The 15173-nt window shown below is 45.1% G+C and overlaps 1 protein-coding gene across 1 annotated transcript in view; it reads left to right on the plus strand.

The window, feature by feature from the left end:
- LOC146788813 (uncharacterized) overlaps positions 1 to 15173 on the plus strand; it is a 147825-nt gene that overhangs the window by 17241 nt on the left and 115411 nt on the right. The window lies entirely within an intron of this gene.

Raw genomic sequence — 15173 nt, forward strand, 5'->3', positions numbered from 1 at the left:
AATCAAGGACTGATGACACACACTCAGAGACTGAATCCAGACCATTTAGCTAAGTATAACAAGCATTGGCATAGCCAATAGGTCCAGCTTTTTGGACCTTATAAGTGTTTAGCCATGCAGCACATTATCCATTACATTACATTAGCCATTAAAGACATCAAAGTTTGTGGTAAATCACTACGATTGCAAACACGGACCTCTACATAGAAAGTTACAAGCAATCACAGGCAGTGAAAACAGGATGGTAGGAAAGGAGGACAAGTGTTAGTTAGCAGGACGTTTAAAAACATGTCCCAGCTTCAGCTCAAAGCATTCTGGTTCTGGGCAAGTCACATAATGTACCTAAGCTAGTTTAAGCTAAATACAAATTGCAAAAAATGTTTCTTGAGGTATAAAAGTGGTGTGCACACTGTGCTGTGCTTTATAGTTTGTTACTCTTAAAACTCCAAACAAGCGGCTTGAGTACTTCATGTTGGGAGGAAGGTATGGGTTGACTGGGTAGCCGACTGCACAATTTATAGCAGGTGTTAATAAGTACTAATCATGGTGCCTGTAGCATATTAATGTGAAAAGAAAATGAAAAAAGCAGTTAATGAAGAATAACTGGAGCCCAGTCAGAAGAAGACTTCTGCATGCACACCCTTCTTGCAGACAGATCACTGGACCCCTCTAAAGATGGAACAATAGCAGCTAAAAAGATAGAATAACTAAAAGAAAGAATGAAAAATAGGAAGAAGATGTTATCACCATGCAAAGAATTAACGATATAAATAAAATAAAATTGGATAACTAGTCTAAAGTCAAGAAGAATGAAGACTGAGAAAAAGATGTAGTCACCATGTGTATTGTGATCAAATAAAATTGAATGAGATTTCTAAGGGTGGGCGCAGTGCTCCGCTCCGTCCACGGAGTGTGTGTAGTACTGCCCAATTCGCGCTGCGCAAAGTAGGCGTAGCAGGGGCAGACTACGCACACCCCGCGGAGAAGCAGAGTTGCCCGCAACCCGCATCCCTCCCGCCCTCATTTTACAATTATTACAAACATTAGATAAAGAAAAATTAATTACCTGAGGTGCCGCGCCCCGGGGCTCCATCTTGATGCTTCCTGGATAGCTTCTCCCTCACGAATGCGCATGCGCGGGCGCCCGCGCATGTGCATTCGTGAGGAAGAAGATATCCAGGAAACAGTCATGGTTAAAGGTAAAGCGCCGGTGCCGCAATTGCTGCAAGAGTAAAGAAATAGAAAAAAACATCTATTTCTTTAGTTTTGCTACAATCGAGGCACCAGCGCTTTACTTTTAAAATTAAAAGTAAAGCGCGGGTGCCGCGATTATGCCAAAGTGAAACAAAACAAGCACGCAAAGGGAAAAAAAAGTGACGCGCCCGCGAGTGGTGCGAAAGCTGGCGAAAGTGAAAGCTCCATATGACGCTTCAGGCGCTGAAAGCTGCCGGCTGCGCGCGTGAACGCAAGTGCTAGGCCGTGTGGCAGCACTTTCAAAACCCGTACACTAAATGTCTCGGCCAGACCAGCGCATGCGCTGGATCAGGCGAGACCTAAAAAAAGGTATACTTATGTTTTATTTCTTGAACCAAACAGGTATGTAGAATATGCCTTCAAATGCAAACTTTACATGAAAATGAAATTGTGGTTGAAATTGGATTTGTTACAGGTATGTATTTGCTTTTAAAACAGTTCAAAATACACTGAAATTACTTTAGATTAATTTTAGATTACTCTTCAGTTACTTAGACTGCCCAGGGTGATATGCCTATATATCACACAGTGGACCTTACAACACACAGGTAAGTGAGACAGTTTTAAATTCAAAGAAAAAGTACTTTGGTTTCCATACAAAAGTCAGTTTGCCAACATTTTTGGAAGAAAAATCATAACATGGGTTCCTATGGAAGGAAAGAGTGTTATTAGTTTGCAGGTAAGTAAACGACCTGTAAGAATATCTGTTTGGGGGTAGAGCCAAGGATCCTCAAGGTTAAAGTTGGCACTTAAAATGCACCACCACTGGCACTAGGGCGGCCGGGTGCAGGGCGCAGGGGTCCAATATTAGCCAATGGGGCTAGGGGGGTCTTCGGTCAGGGGCTGCTTACGAGCAGGCCACTCGATTGTGGGAGCAGGGTTCCTGGGGTTGAGATCAGCACTGCAGAGGCCTACAATCAGCACAGGAGCTGCACCACCAGCGGCATGGAGGCAGCCCAATGCAGAGTGCCAAGGGGACGTCGGGAGCCCGATGGTTTTCAATGGAGATCTCTGGTTTGGAAGAAAAGCTGCAGGCTCAGGCAAGGAGGTTTCCTGAGGGTGACCACTGGCAGGAAAGGTAAGTTGAGTTCTTAGGTGATACCTTGACACCCTCGGTTGGGCCACCCAAGGCTGTGGGGCGTCGATGCAGAGGTGTCTTTAGGCGTCGGATCTTCTTACCAGCTCCAGTCGCGGTCAGTGGCATCCCTCAGGTTGAGACTGCAGGCGTCGGTCTGAAGCTCGAGGTAGGTCAGGGAATCACCAGATCGCAGCTCAGGATCGCTGGGGAGACCTCCTCGTGGTGTTGGGCCACTTGAACTCAGGCTGTGGGCAACTGGTGCAGAGTGGGGCAGAGCCAGGGAGACGCCTGGATCCGAGTTCTGTTTTGCAGTCTTTGGTTTAAGCAAAGAGGGCTGCTGGCTGCTTGGCATGCTGGGGTTTTGCTGTTGGCAGGTCAATGTCCGGACAGCCCGGTAGGGCTGGGGCCAAAACAGTTACAGTTCCTTCTTCTGCATGGCTCTTCAGTCCTTCTTGTTCTCGTATCTGAGGAGGCAAGGTTTGGGGTCACCCCTTAATACCACATTTAAGGGTCTTATAGGGGTGCGCAGGTCTGGTTCATCTATCCAAAAAGGAGCATAATAGGGTGATTATAACCAGGACTCCCTCCACTCACAAACTTCAAAAAACAACAAGACCTGGTTATAGGAAACACATGATAATTTTAATCAAGTTTTGCCAAATAGATATCATGTTTAACTCTTAGGTGAGACTATGCTTGCTTATCTACTCATGCCCACCTGCAAGTATTAGTTATTATTAAAAAATACTCATCAGCCACCCAGTGCAGGTCACGAGCCCATCAGCCAATGTTCTACCAATGGGCTAACAAAATGTAACTAAAAAATGTAACTGAAAAATGTGAGGTGGGTCAGAAAGTGCCTCACATAAGCACCATCTAAGGAGCTACTGGTTGGTACTCAACATTTCGCTCACTCTGTCATCATCGGCACTTTCTTGACAGAAAAAAGAATGTGACCGAACTCTTAAAGTAATATAAACAATTAAGAAATGATAGGGTGAGGTGTATAAGTGAAGGTGACATCTATCTACCATCTACGCCCGTAATGTGAAAAAAGAGTAAACTGAACTCTCCATAGGATAAAAGAATTGTGAACATCTATCACACATATTTTTTTATTTGTACTGGTGTTTACACTCAAATAAAATGACAGCATGTTTAGACCATTTTACCTGAACAGCTGACATGTTTAAAAATAATTTTGCAGCAATTTCATAAGGGCACGAGGACACGTCTCCACCTCAAGAATGCACTGGACCTGCAATGGTTGATGAAAAAGAGAAGGGAAGATAGTGCCAGAGACAAAAGAAAAAAACACATTTAAAAGAACTTTAAATCAGTCAACAGCTTCAAATTCTGACGGCCTCATGCTCATTTCAACTCTTTAACATATGTAACATAGTTACTGAGTGGTTGCCAGGTGGACTCCTAACAGCAACACACCGGGAGTGGACCCAGAGGGTGACTACCCCCCACAACTCAATGCAGCCACAAACACACACCTGTGAATAGATACATGCAGAGTACCATGAGGAAAAGGAGAGAACATTCCCATTTACTCTCCCAGTTCTTTCTATGATTGTAGTACCTTCCAGATTCACACGTGTGCTTCCAACACTGCCTTTAATGTACAAATGATTCTTGACCTGCCCCTTACTGGAGCCCTCGAGAAAAAGTTGAGAACTCACTGCACCAATATCCATACTTCTTGGTCAAATAGTTCTTAAAACCCACACTTAAAAACACACACATAGCGCATTCTCATGTCCTTGGACATCGTACTAACTCACCGCCGGGTGTTTGCGTTATAACGTTCAACAGTACCCGCAGGGTCGGTCACGTTTAAAATGCTGATCGGCATAGTCCGACCCGGAAGGGGGGTAGAAGCCTCCCCCTTCGCAGCCAGAAGAACTCAAAAGAAGCTCTCGAGCCATGCTCGCGGGCCGGTAATGGACAGCAAAAGTGATCCAGCAGTTGACTTGAGTTGATAACCGACTCGGGCGGTGCAATCTGAGGGCCATCTTGGAAGGATTTTAATGTAATCTTAATTTGTGTTAGACTTGGCATCTTTTGGCGTGTTTCCCCTGAGTTTTTGCTTTCTGACCTCCCGGTTTTGACTCTGTTTTAGTTGGTGTAATGATTCTGCGCACTTTTCTCACTGCTGACCAGTGGTAAAGTGCAAGTGCTCCTGTAGTAAAATGTGTTATGGATTGGTGTTTCCATGATTGGCCTATTTGATTTATGTGTCAGTCCCTAGTAAAGTGCACTGCGCGTGCCAGGCCCCTAAATCAAATACTGTTGGTGGGCTGCAGCACTGGATTGCGCCACCCACTCAAACAGCCTGTAAAGTGTAACTCAGGCCTGCCATTGCAGAGCATGTGTGCAGTCTGGGACTGCCATGTCGACTTGGCAAGTGCACCCACTTGCCAGTCCCTAAACTTTCCCTTTTCTACATGTTAGCCACCCCTAAGGTAGGCCCAAGGTTCCCCTGTGGGTAGGGTGCATTGTACATGAAAGGTAGGACATGCACTGGAGTGTGTGGCATGTCCTGATAGTGAATTACAGCCAATTTCGTTTTTCACTATTGCTAGGCTACCTGTTCCCATAGGCCAGAATGGGCAGTTTGATTATAACATCTTATAATCCTAACTGAACCAGGGAACATGGTAGAAAAACAAATTTAGTATGCCCGAACTCAGAATGATAAAATACATCTTTTAGTGAAGTTGGTTTTAATATTCTGTGTTTGAAAATACCACTATTAGAAAGTAGGTATTTTCTTGCCTAACCATCCAGCCTGCCTCTGCTAGGTTGCGTATTGCATGTCTGGTTTGTGAGTGACAGGGGCTGAGGTGGCTCCAGGGGGCAGGGTGAGTCAGCACTAGGCTGAATAGACCTATCTGCATTGGGAGTGGTGGGAGGAGTGGCACCTGGACCTGAATAGGGCTGTGCCTGCCTTCCACAATGCTGGCTCCACCTCCTGTGGTGCGTCTGATGACCCTGGCACACACTGACAAAGGAAGAAGTTGTGCACTGGCAGAATGCACCCAGAACTGGTTTGGACTAGGTACAGACACTTTCTGCCTTCAGAGAACAAAGGATTTCGTGGTATAAATATTGGGTTCTAAACCCCAGAATTTTAGAACTCTTTTGGATCAAGAAGACTGCCAAGACAAAGATCTGGAGAAGCTGTGACGAGGAACTATCACTTCACTGTGTGCTTTGCTGTGTTGGCCTGCAGTGGCTGCTTCCGGTTTGGACAGTGAAAGGACTGGACTGAACTTTCCGCAATCTACTTATGTGAGTTTCTCCAAGGGCTTGAGGTGGAGCTTGCCCCCTGTTCAAGAAGTCTCAGGAACAGCAAAGATTTCAAGCTCTTCTGCACTCAGCACTGGGGACTGTGTGTTTTGTGCTGCAACAGAAGAAAAGCCACTCAACGACGCCGCTGCCGAACCCATGTCCTGACAGCACCGCAGAGGGCCCCGCCGCAACGCTGCACCGTGACCCTGGTCTCACCGACGACACCTGCTGCTCGCACTGCAACCTGTGGGCACCGCACTCCGCACCGCCTCGCTTCACGATGACGCCTTGGTATCCCCGACGACGCTGCTCCACGCCGGAATCAACACCGCTGCTTGCACCGTGGTTCGAGTGCACCGCTCGTAAAGTTACATGACACACCGTCCTCATCCCGCACCGCAGCCTTGGCCTACCGACGCCGGTGCGATTGACTCCAATTCGTCAGCCAACGACAGCGCTTCTGGAACAACGGGGCCGCTGCTTGCACCGTGACCTGTCAGCACCGTGACGAGTACCGCCTTCATCTCACACCGCGACCCTGGTCTCACCGACAACGCCATCTGGCGCCGCCACCGAGCCGCTGCTCGCACCGCAACCTGAGAGCACCTCACACTGCACCGCTGCACTTCGCACCGCAGCACCCGATGCCTGCCAATGCCAGTGCTCCTGACTTCAACAAAGAGGAGTTCGATCTGCAAAACGTGTGACTTCGAGGGCCCCGACGACTCCTGCACCGACCTCCGGAACCGACGCCTGCGGACGCTGTGTTTTTGGAAGCCCAACAAGAGGTCATCGACACGCTGCATTTTTTTAAAGGTACTGTTTGCGGGTCTTCCCGACACCGTAGCTGGCCCGTGACGCCGCGGTCAGCCAGAACTGTTGGATTTGTTTGCTCACGACGCCGTGATAGCCTCGGACGGAGCTATCGACATCAAGGAACTGTTTTTCAAGGTTATTTTGATAACTTAAGATTTTGAAGTACTGGATCGTGGATTTTTATCGTTTTTGGTCTTGTTTAAGTATATAAAAATATTGGATATTTTTCTAAACTGGTGTTGTGTCCTTTTGTAGTGCTTACACTCTATTACTGTTGGTTATGTGCAAATGTTTTACGCACTGCCTCTAAGATAAGCCTGACTGTTCGTGCCAAGCTACCAAGGGGGTGAGCAGGGGTTATTTTAGGAGTGTAACTCCCTTATCTTGACTAGGAAGAAGGGTCCCTATTTGGACAAAGGTGCAAACCCTTCCCAACTAGAGACCCCCATTTCTAACAATTTGTCGAATCATGCCTAGCAAAAACGGGCGCCATCTTCAAGTGGTGTTGGATGCAGCTAGACAGCATATTTAATTAGCAACCAATCCATGAACAAAGATATGAAAACCAACATATTGATATATCTAGGGGGCTAAAAAAAACAATCCTGGCTAATGAAACAAGGTTAAGCCTGTCACAGATGGACAAACTATCCGCAGTCCACATTTTATGGCACATGGCATCCATAGGCATGGTCATTTTAAGCCTATTAATAGGGCCCTGTTAGTATCCTGGTAGCACCAAAGGTCAAACCATTATAAAAGGAGCCACATAAAAATTTCAAAGTGTACCACAGATTATCAACCCCATAACGGTCCATTCCTTATTAACAATAGGTGATAGTAAACACTGGCCAGTATGTACCTCCCAAGCTGTCAAACAAATCTCTGTTGTGTACATACACGCCTCACAGCCAGAATAGAGTAACTGGTATTATTTAGCCACTCAATGGAATCGTTCAAGCCCTCCTGGTCTGCCTTTTCTGAAAAAATCCAGCGAGCCTCTTTGTAAGCAAGATCCTTTCGTGGATCCAGCCCATCCTGGGGGGGAGGTATGACACTTCTGCCCAGGACGTGCTTTGTTTCTGTGGTAAATATTTAAATTACCTGTACTATTTTTTATGCGGTAAAGTCTAGTAAGAATAACTCAGTCAAAATAAGAGGCAGAATCCGTGGTATTAGAGGTTCTGAAAAGGACTTTATTCCTTACAAAGGAATTATGGTTCGAACCAGGCAATCTTATTCCATCACCACGAAGGTTCAGGAAGGGATAGGCAATAGATTATTGACACGTAACAATATATATATGAAAAGCATTGCATTAAGACAGATGCAGGAGGCGTAACAGCTGATAATACAGATAAGAATACACATACGTAATGAAAAATAGGCGTAATAACAGGCGTATACTAGAAACGTCATTTAAAATGATGTCACAAGTGGGTGGATCCATAAGAGAATCCTGCAGTGTCAGCAGAAATATTTGGCAGAGATGCGCGCGCAGCCGCGTGACGTGTGATTGACGTGCAACTAGAGGGTGAAGGGGAATTGACATTTAGCTCTACATGTGGAGACAGAAGTCTGGGGGGTCAGGTCAACCTAATCCCAAATCGTATCTAATATCTTTGTTTAAGGAACTGTTTTATCCAAAAGGAAAGGTCTCTCGGACGGAATCTATTCTATACTGACTGTTAGTGCATGTACAAGCGTCTATGTGTCTACATGAGATGCGAGGGGGCAGGAATCTTCCATGGTAACAGGGGCTATGAATTACTTGCATAAAGACTGTGAGGCCGGGCCCTTTGCTCGGTAGCTGGAAGGATGTTTACCTAAACTACTAGACAGGAATGCATTGGATGAGGAGCGGAGCAGATAACTTGAAGGCTGAATACAGTTTTTGGCAGGCAACAGGCCGCGTCAGGCACCGTTAGCCGCGCAGGGAGTAGGACAAAGTTCATGGATACGGATGCAGGTCCAGGCTGGAGCATTTCAGAGGCAGAAGCAGGAAAAGGCTTGATGACAGAATTCAGGGCCTACTCGCCTGAACTGTAAAACTAGAAAAGTGAACCATATAAAGTCGGTGGCCAATCATACTTAGGAATGGAATATTCGACCCATTCATGGCGGATCTGAAAGAGGACATGTTGACGTTGGACGCACATGTATTTGCGTCTTCATAGCTGGAACTGGAGGGAACATACATGTACTTGTAGCATGTACATGGAGCCGTTGGGGTCTAAGATAGGGGACACAATTGACCATAAAAATTCATATTTCCTCATTCCCTCCTTGTCCCCTACGGACCCTTATGAAATATCCATCTTCATCAATCCATCAATCTGTTCATATAGCATCATTTGTTCTTCTTTCTTCTTCCGTAATCTTGAATGAAAATTTGAAGGCGGGATACACGATGTGGCACACAGACCACAAATCGCTGGCCCACATTGTAGACACAAGCAGCAACTGAATAGTATGAGGAAGCCAATACCTAGGAAGGATAGGATCCTCCATCCCCAGGCTGACAACACGCTCCAGAACCAACCGGACCAAGTCCAGGTGCCTGGATTCTGGTGCATCTGGCTTACGATCTTATGAAGTCGAGTTATGGCTTTATATACTGACGGCGCGTTTTCTGGTATGAAAACACAGCAACTTGATCCGATGACCCTACAAGCTCCGCCCCTATCGGCCAGAATGACGTCAAGGACAAGACGATTTTGGAGAACAACAATCCGCATCGCAGACTGCTCCTCTGTTAAGTTGCCTAAGGCGGAAGTAGTTTCATTCACTACTGCTTCAAGGGTTCTAGTTAATCTACGTATCAGCTTACTATTAGTGACTGTACCTATGTAGGGAAAGAAACCTTTATTGAAATCTGTGTATTGCTCCCATGCTGTTTCGGTGTAGTCGACAATCGGGAGATCTCTCTGCTGTCTATTGTGTACTAAATGGGTATTTCTATGGTAATCAGGCGGGGCTAGGAAAACAGGTGGCAAAAGGAATGCAATGTAACAGGTACCATCCCAATCTAGGGGTAGGCGCATGTATGCGGTGTAACCACAGATGAAGTAGGAGTGACGAGAAGCTTTAAATGTAGACTTGCCTTTATCACTGAATTCTATTACAGTGGTACATTTACTATGGCCCATGTGTATTGAACCATTCTTTCTTACACATAATTCGCCTCTAACTGGAAATACTGACATAGCGGGCAAGATTGGTGTAGCTTCGGATTCAACATTCAGGATCATGAGATTAAGTGTAAAGTTACCTAATCCATATACTTCATTTTCTAGATCAGTTCCTGTTCTTTTGGGAAGTCCCTCCTTGTTAGGGTAGCAGACTTTAAGTAAAACTAGGTTCAGGTTCCCCAAACCCAGTTGTCTTGATAAACTACTGAATTTGAATCTAAGGAATTAATCAAACTAAACCATGCTCCACAGGAGCCATTGTGTGTGAATGGATACGGAAAGAGGGGCAGAACTCCCTTGTATTTCTGATAGGGAGGGAGTCGGCCACATATCCAACAATTTGTAGCATTGCTGGTCTGATGAGAATGATGTAACATACTAATGAATGTGTTGTTGCGCAGCGCAAATCTATAGGACAACTCATGCGGGGGTAATTCGCTAAAAGAATGTTCGGCAGTAGCATTGAAAGCACGCGTGGAAATAGGGTAATACATGTGTAATAACATACTGGCAATAATAATCAAAAGACTTAGGAAGAACATAATTAATAATGTCACTATGCAGTGACTACGAAGTGATTTACAGTACGCATGTTTCTTGAGCTGTTTCTGTCTATTTCTCTCTCTATTTTGGTCTAGAGGATACATGTCAGAGACAAATTCAACCGATTCACCTTGGAGAGGACTTAAACAATCAAATTGTCTGACTTGCTAGACCTTAGTTTCAGTTTATAATTCTCTGTTTCTGGCTCATCAACCAGGGGGAGTTTTGAGTCAGTCTGTGAGGGAATGCAGGGCTGAAAATTCAAGTCGGATGATAGTCCATGAAATTTTTTGATATGGCTCGAGTGCAACCACCCTTTACGTCCCTCAATCTTCACAGCTGTCCTTGTGGTCAATAAGACGAGTTTAGGCGACTGCCAGCGAGGCTCCAGCGGGTTCCTTCTGTCGAAGTTCCTTACAAGTACAAGGTCTCCCGGAACCACGTCATGGGGCTTCACCTCAGTGTTATCGGGAAAAGCTGCAGCTACCTGTGAACGACAAGATTGTAGTGCAGACATCAAGGAAGCCAGGTAATCTGTCAGCATATTACAATCAACATCAGTTATTTTACGGGGTATAGGCGTCCCCCACATATTTGGTGGTCTAATGAAGATCACCTCATACGGAGATAGCCCTGTTCGAGAGTGTGCTACCATTCTCATGTAAAAGAGCGCAACTGGTAAAGCTACTATCCAGTCGACACCTTTTTCTCTACATACTTTGGACAGTCTAATTTTCAAAGTTTGATTATGCCGCTCCACGAGACCTGCTGCCTCGGGATGTCGGACACAGTGGAATTTCCATTGATAGCCTAACAGAAGTGAAACATGTTTCATTAGCTCGGATGAGAATGGCTGGCCATTATCTGAGTACACGACACGGGGCAAACCATACCGTGGGAAGAATTCTCGAACTAACTGTTTGGCAGTAGTCGGGGCAGTGTAATCTGAGACGGGATACGCCTCTGTCCACCGGGAAAGAGCGCATACAACTACGAGGACATATTTGAATCCTCGACATCGTTCCATCTGGATATAATCCATCTGGAGGACTTCAAAAGGGTGATCGGAGGGTTGAAATCCACCCTGTTCCACAGGTACACCTTTTCCTGGATTGAACTGGCAACAAATCATGCATGTACGTACGTACTTTCTGTTTAGCTGCTGCTCGCAAGTGTTTATTGAACCAAATGTGTTGAATACTGTCTAGCATAGCTTTCTCTCCTAGGTGCGCTGGACTATGTATTGTGTTAATGATGACTTGGACCATTGAGTCAGGAAGAAACCATATAGATTTTCCCTTCGTCATCCATCCTTGATCCGTTTGGATCCCTCCTAATTCAGTCCATCTCTTTATTTCTTCTGGTGTGGCATGTGTCTGTATGTCAATTACATCAAGGGCGGGATCCTTAACTGTCATGCAGTGTGTTGGTGTCGGAACTATTGTCTTTGTCGTGTCAGTTATATGAGTCTGATTCTGAGCAGTCTGTTTAGCTGTTCTGTCAGCTAGGTCGTTACCCTGAGAAATAATGTCAGTCACTTTTGTATGGGCTTTACACTTCATAATCGATATTGCAGTGGGCAGATGTATTGCATCTAACAGAGCTTGAATAAGGGGACCGTGCTGGATGTGGGCACCGTGAGAAGTTAAATAACCTCTCTCTCGCCAAAGCACGCCGAAGTCATGGACGACTCCGAATGCATAACGTGAATCTGTGTATATGTTGACTTTCTTATTTTTGGCTTGAATACAGGCTTGTGTCAGAGCGATGAGCTCTGCTGCTTGAGCTGACAAGGTATCGATACAATTTGTTTCAATAATTTCAGTGTCTGTTGTGACTGCATAAGCGGCCACTAACTCTCCTGTATTTGTTCTCATGCATGAACCCTCTACATATAATGTCAGGTCTGGATCTGATAATGGAATATCTGTCAAGTCTTGTCTGGGTTTCGTCGTAATAGTAATGACTTCAATACAATCATGTGCCAGTGGGTCTGTTCCATTTAATGGCAAAAGTGTGGCAGGATTTAATGTACTACAACGTCTGATTTCTATGTGTGGCTGGAACAATGTCAATTCATAACCCGTCAGTCTTGCTATAGTCAAGTGTTGTGTTTGGGTCCGGTTCAAGAGAACCTCTACTGCGTGTGGTACTTGTACTGTCAATTGATGTCCTAACACTATGGCATCGCTTTGTCTGATTGCTAAAGCTGTTGCCGCGACTGATTTCAGGCACGCAGGAAGAGCCTGGGCTACGGGATCTAATGTACTGGAGAAATAAGCACATGGCTTGTGTGATCCTGCTTGTTCCTGCGTGAGTACTGACAAAGCAGTACCTTCACGTTCTGTAACAAAAAGTGTAAAACGTTTGCTGTAACATGGTGTTGCTAAAACAGGTGCTTGACATAAAGCTTTCTTTAAGCTTTCAAAAGCTTGTGTATGTTCCTGAGTCCAAGGGAGGACAGTCGATGTCGCTGCCTCCTGTGTTGTCAACTGAATGAGTGGTTTCGCTAGAAATGCATATTGAGGGATCCACTGCCTACAGTACGAAGTGAGGCCTATGAATGCCCGTACCTCCTTTTGTGTCTTGGGTGGCGGCATGTTAACAATTAACTGGATACGGTCGGGTGTAAGCTGTTTTCCCCCCTTGGACAGCAAGTGCCCAAGGTACACAACTTGCTGGACACAGAATTGCAGCTTTGAAGGGGACACTTTATGCCCCTTGTCGGCTAAGAAATGTAAAACCGTCAGTGATGCTTTTTCACATTCAGGTTCGCTTCGGGCGGTGATCAGCAGATCATCGACGTATTGAAGCAGGGCAGTGTTAGCTGGCATGTGGATACTGTCAAGTTCTCTTTTCAGTGCTTGGCTATAGATGCTGGGGCTTTCTGTGAATCCTTGAGGTGCGCGTGCGAATTTAAAACTTCGTCCATTTAAACTGAATCCGAACAAATATTGGCTTTCCGGATCGATTGGGACGCTAAAGAAAGCGTTCTTGAGGTCAATTACAGTAAAGAACGTTGCTTCTGAATCTATGGCTGTTAGCAATGAAGAGATATCTGGGACCACGGGGTATTGTGGTACAATGCATTTATTTAATTCTCGCAGATCAATAACTAATCGATATACTGGTGGTGCTTTTGGATCAGTTCGTTTAAGAATCGGAATTATCGGGGAATTACATACATTGGAGTCGGTTTCCACAACCACTCCTTGTGCAATGAGCTTGTCAATGATTTGCAGTAAAGCCACTACAGCATCTGGTGGTAACTTGTATTGTCGTATTCGTGGTAATACTACTCCTGGTTTGAGTGTGACTCGATATGGTGTGATGTGCATACAACCTACATCAGTGGGGCCTTGTGCCCATAAATGTGCAGGTAGATTCTGTAACCGGTGATCCATGTCTCTAGACACGTAGTGACCTTTAAAGTCACGCAAAAATAGTCGTACTCCTTCCGGAGAACAACATATTACAGCTCCTAGAGCCTTCAATGTTTTTATACCTAACAAGTTTTCTGGGCATGATTTTGTGAGCAATAGATCTGTAGTCCGTGTTAGTGGACCGACTGTGAATGCAAGTGGTTGCGATACTTCGTTAATAGTAGGCTTTCCTGAAAAACCAAGGGAAATATTTTGTGAGCCTGAGAGGGGTGCCCCTGGGACTTCGCTGTGACTGATAGTTGTTCTGCTTGCCCCTGTATCGAGTAGAAACTTTCTGTCTTTCCCTAATACTTGACTCTGTACATAAGGACCCTCTTGATCTACAGGAACCTCAATAAGGGGTAAGCCAACTTCCCTCTCTAGGCTATTTCATGTGTAGCGCTGATACTCTGGGTAGTCATTTTGTGCATACTGGTACATCTGTTGTGTCGTGTTTTGTGTTGCAGCAATAGGCTGTTGTTGCGGTTGTGGTTGTGGTGCGGTCTGTTGTGGGACTGGCATAGGTTGCGCATGCTGAGGGACTTGTTGTTGGATCTGATCCTGTCTAGGCGGACGTGGTCTCTCCTTCGTTATACCCGTAGAGATATTATGTTTCAGAACTGCGCAATCGTGTATATAATGACCTGGCTGTTTACAATAGTTGCATGTCCCTCTAACAGGACCCGCTGAATCATTGGACTGCATCGTACCCTTTTTATGACCGTCAGCTGGAACTGACTGAGCAACGAGCATTTTCATTTTCGTGTCTTTCATACGTCTTTGTTCATGTTCTTGTTCTTCTCTAATTCTATTGTGATGATATTGTAACATTTGTAACATCTGTGACGGTGTGTTACCTTGCCAGGTACTCTCGAATTTTAATACCCTATTCTTAACTTGGGGCAGGGAATTCTCAACTAATTTTGTCACAAACAGATGTGGATACGACTCACTACTTGCTTTTATGCCACTATTAATACCAAAACATTTTTCAAATCGGGAATAGAAATCACTAGTGTCTTCATCTTGTTTTTGTTTACAGGCTGAAATTGCACCCCAGTCTTCCTTTTTCGTAGTTAATAAACGTGGTAGTACCTGCACTAATAATCCTGGCAATGCTGTAGTCTTTTCCCCAAGCCCTGAACCTGCAGCTCGGGCTTTTTCTTCGGTTTCTAGTGCTGTCCAATCTATCTTTTGGTCTCCCACCTCCCATTCCTTTTCTTTGAGTTTCTCGTAAATCCCGGCAGGCAATAAAACTTTCAATATTTTCATAATGTCAGGATAAGTATACTCTCCCATGAGTAACATGTCTTTTATTTCACGGTGGAAACCTGCTGGGTCTTTGTCATGGCTAGGTACTACTTTCTTCATTTCTAATAATTCAATTTTAGTTATGGGCGTGTACACAAACACGCGTTTAAAAGTATTGTCCTCACCTCTGATTGGGTGCACTTCGCGTAAGGGATTCTGTCTGTCTATGTGATACGTTTTTCTTTCCTTGGGGGGAACTGAAACATGTTCTGGGCATACGAAGACAATGTACTGGTGTCGATATTCTAGAATTTCTTT

Source organism: Triturus cristatus, chromosome 10 (assembly GCF_964204655.1).
Source record: "Triturus cristatus chromosome 10, aTriCri1.1, whole genome shotgun sequence".
Classification (NCBI taxonomy): Eukaryota; Metazoa; Chordata; class Amphibia; order Caudata; family Salamandridae; genus Triturus; species Triturus cristatus.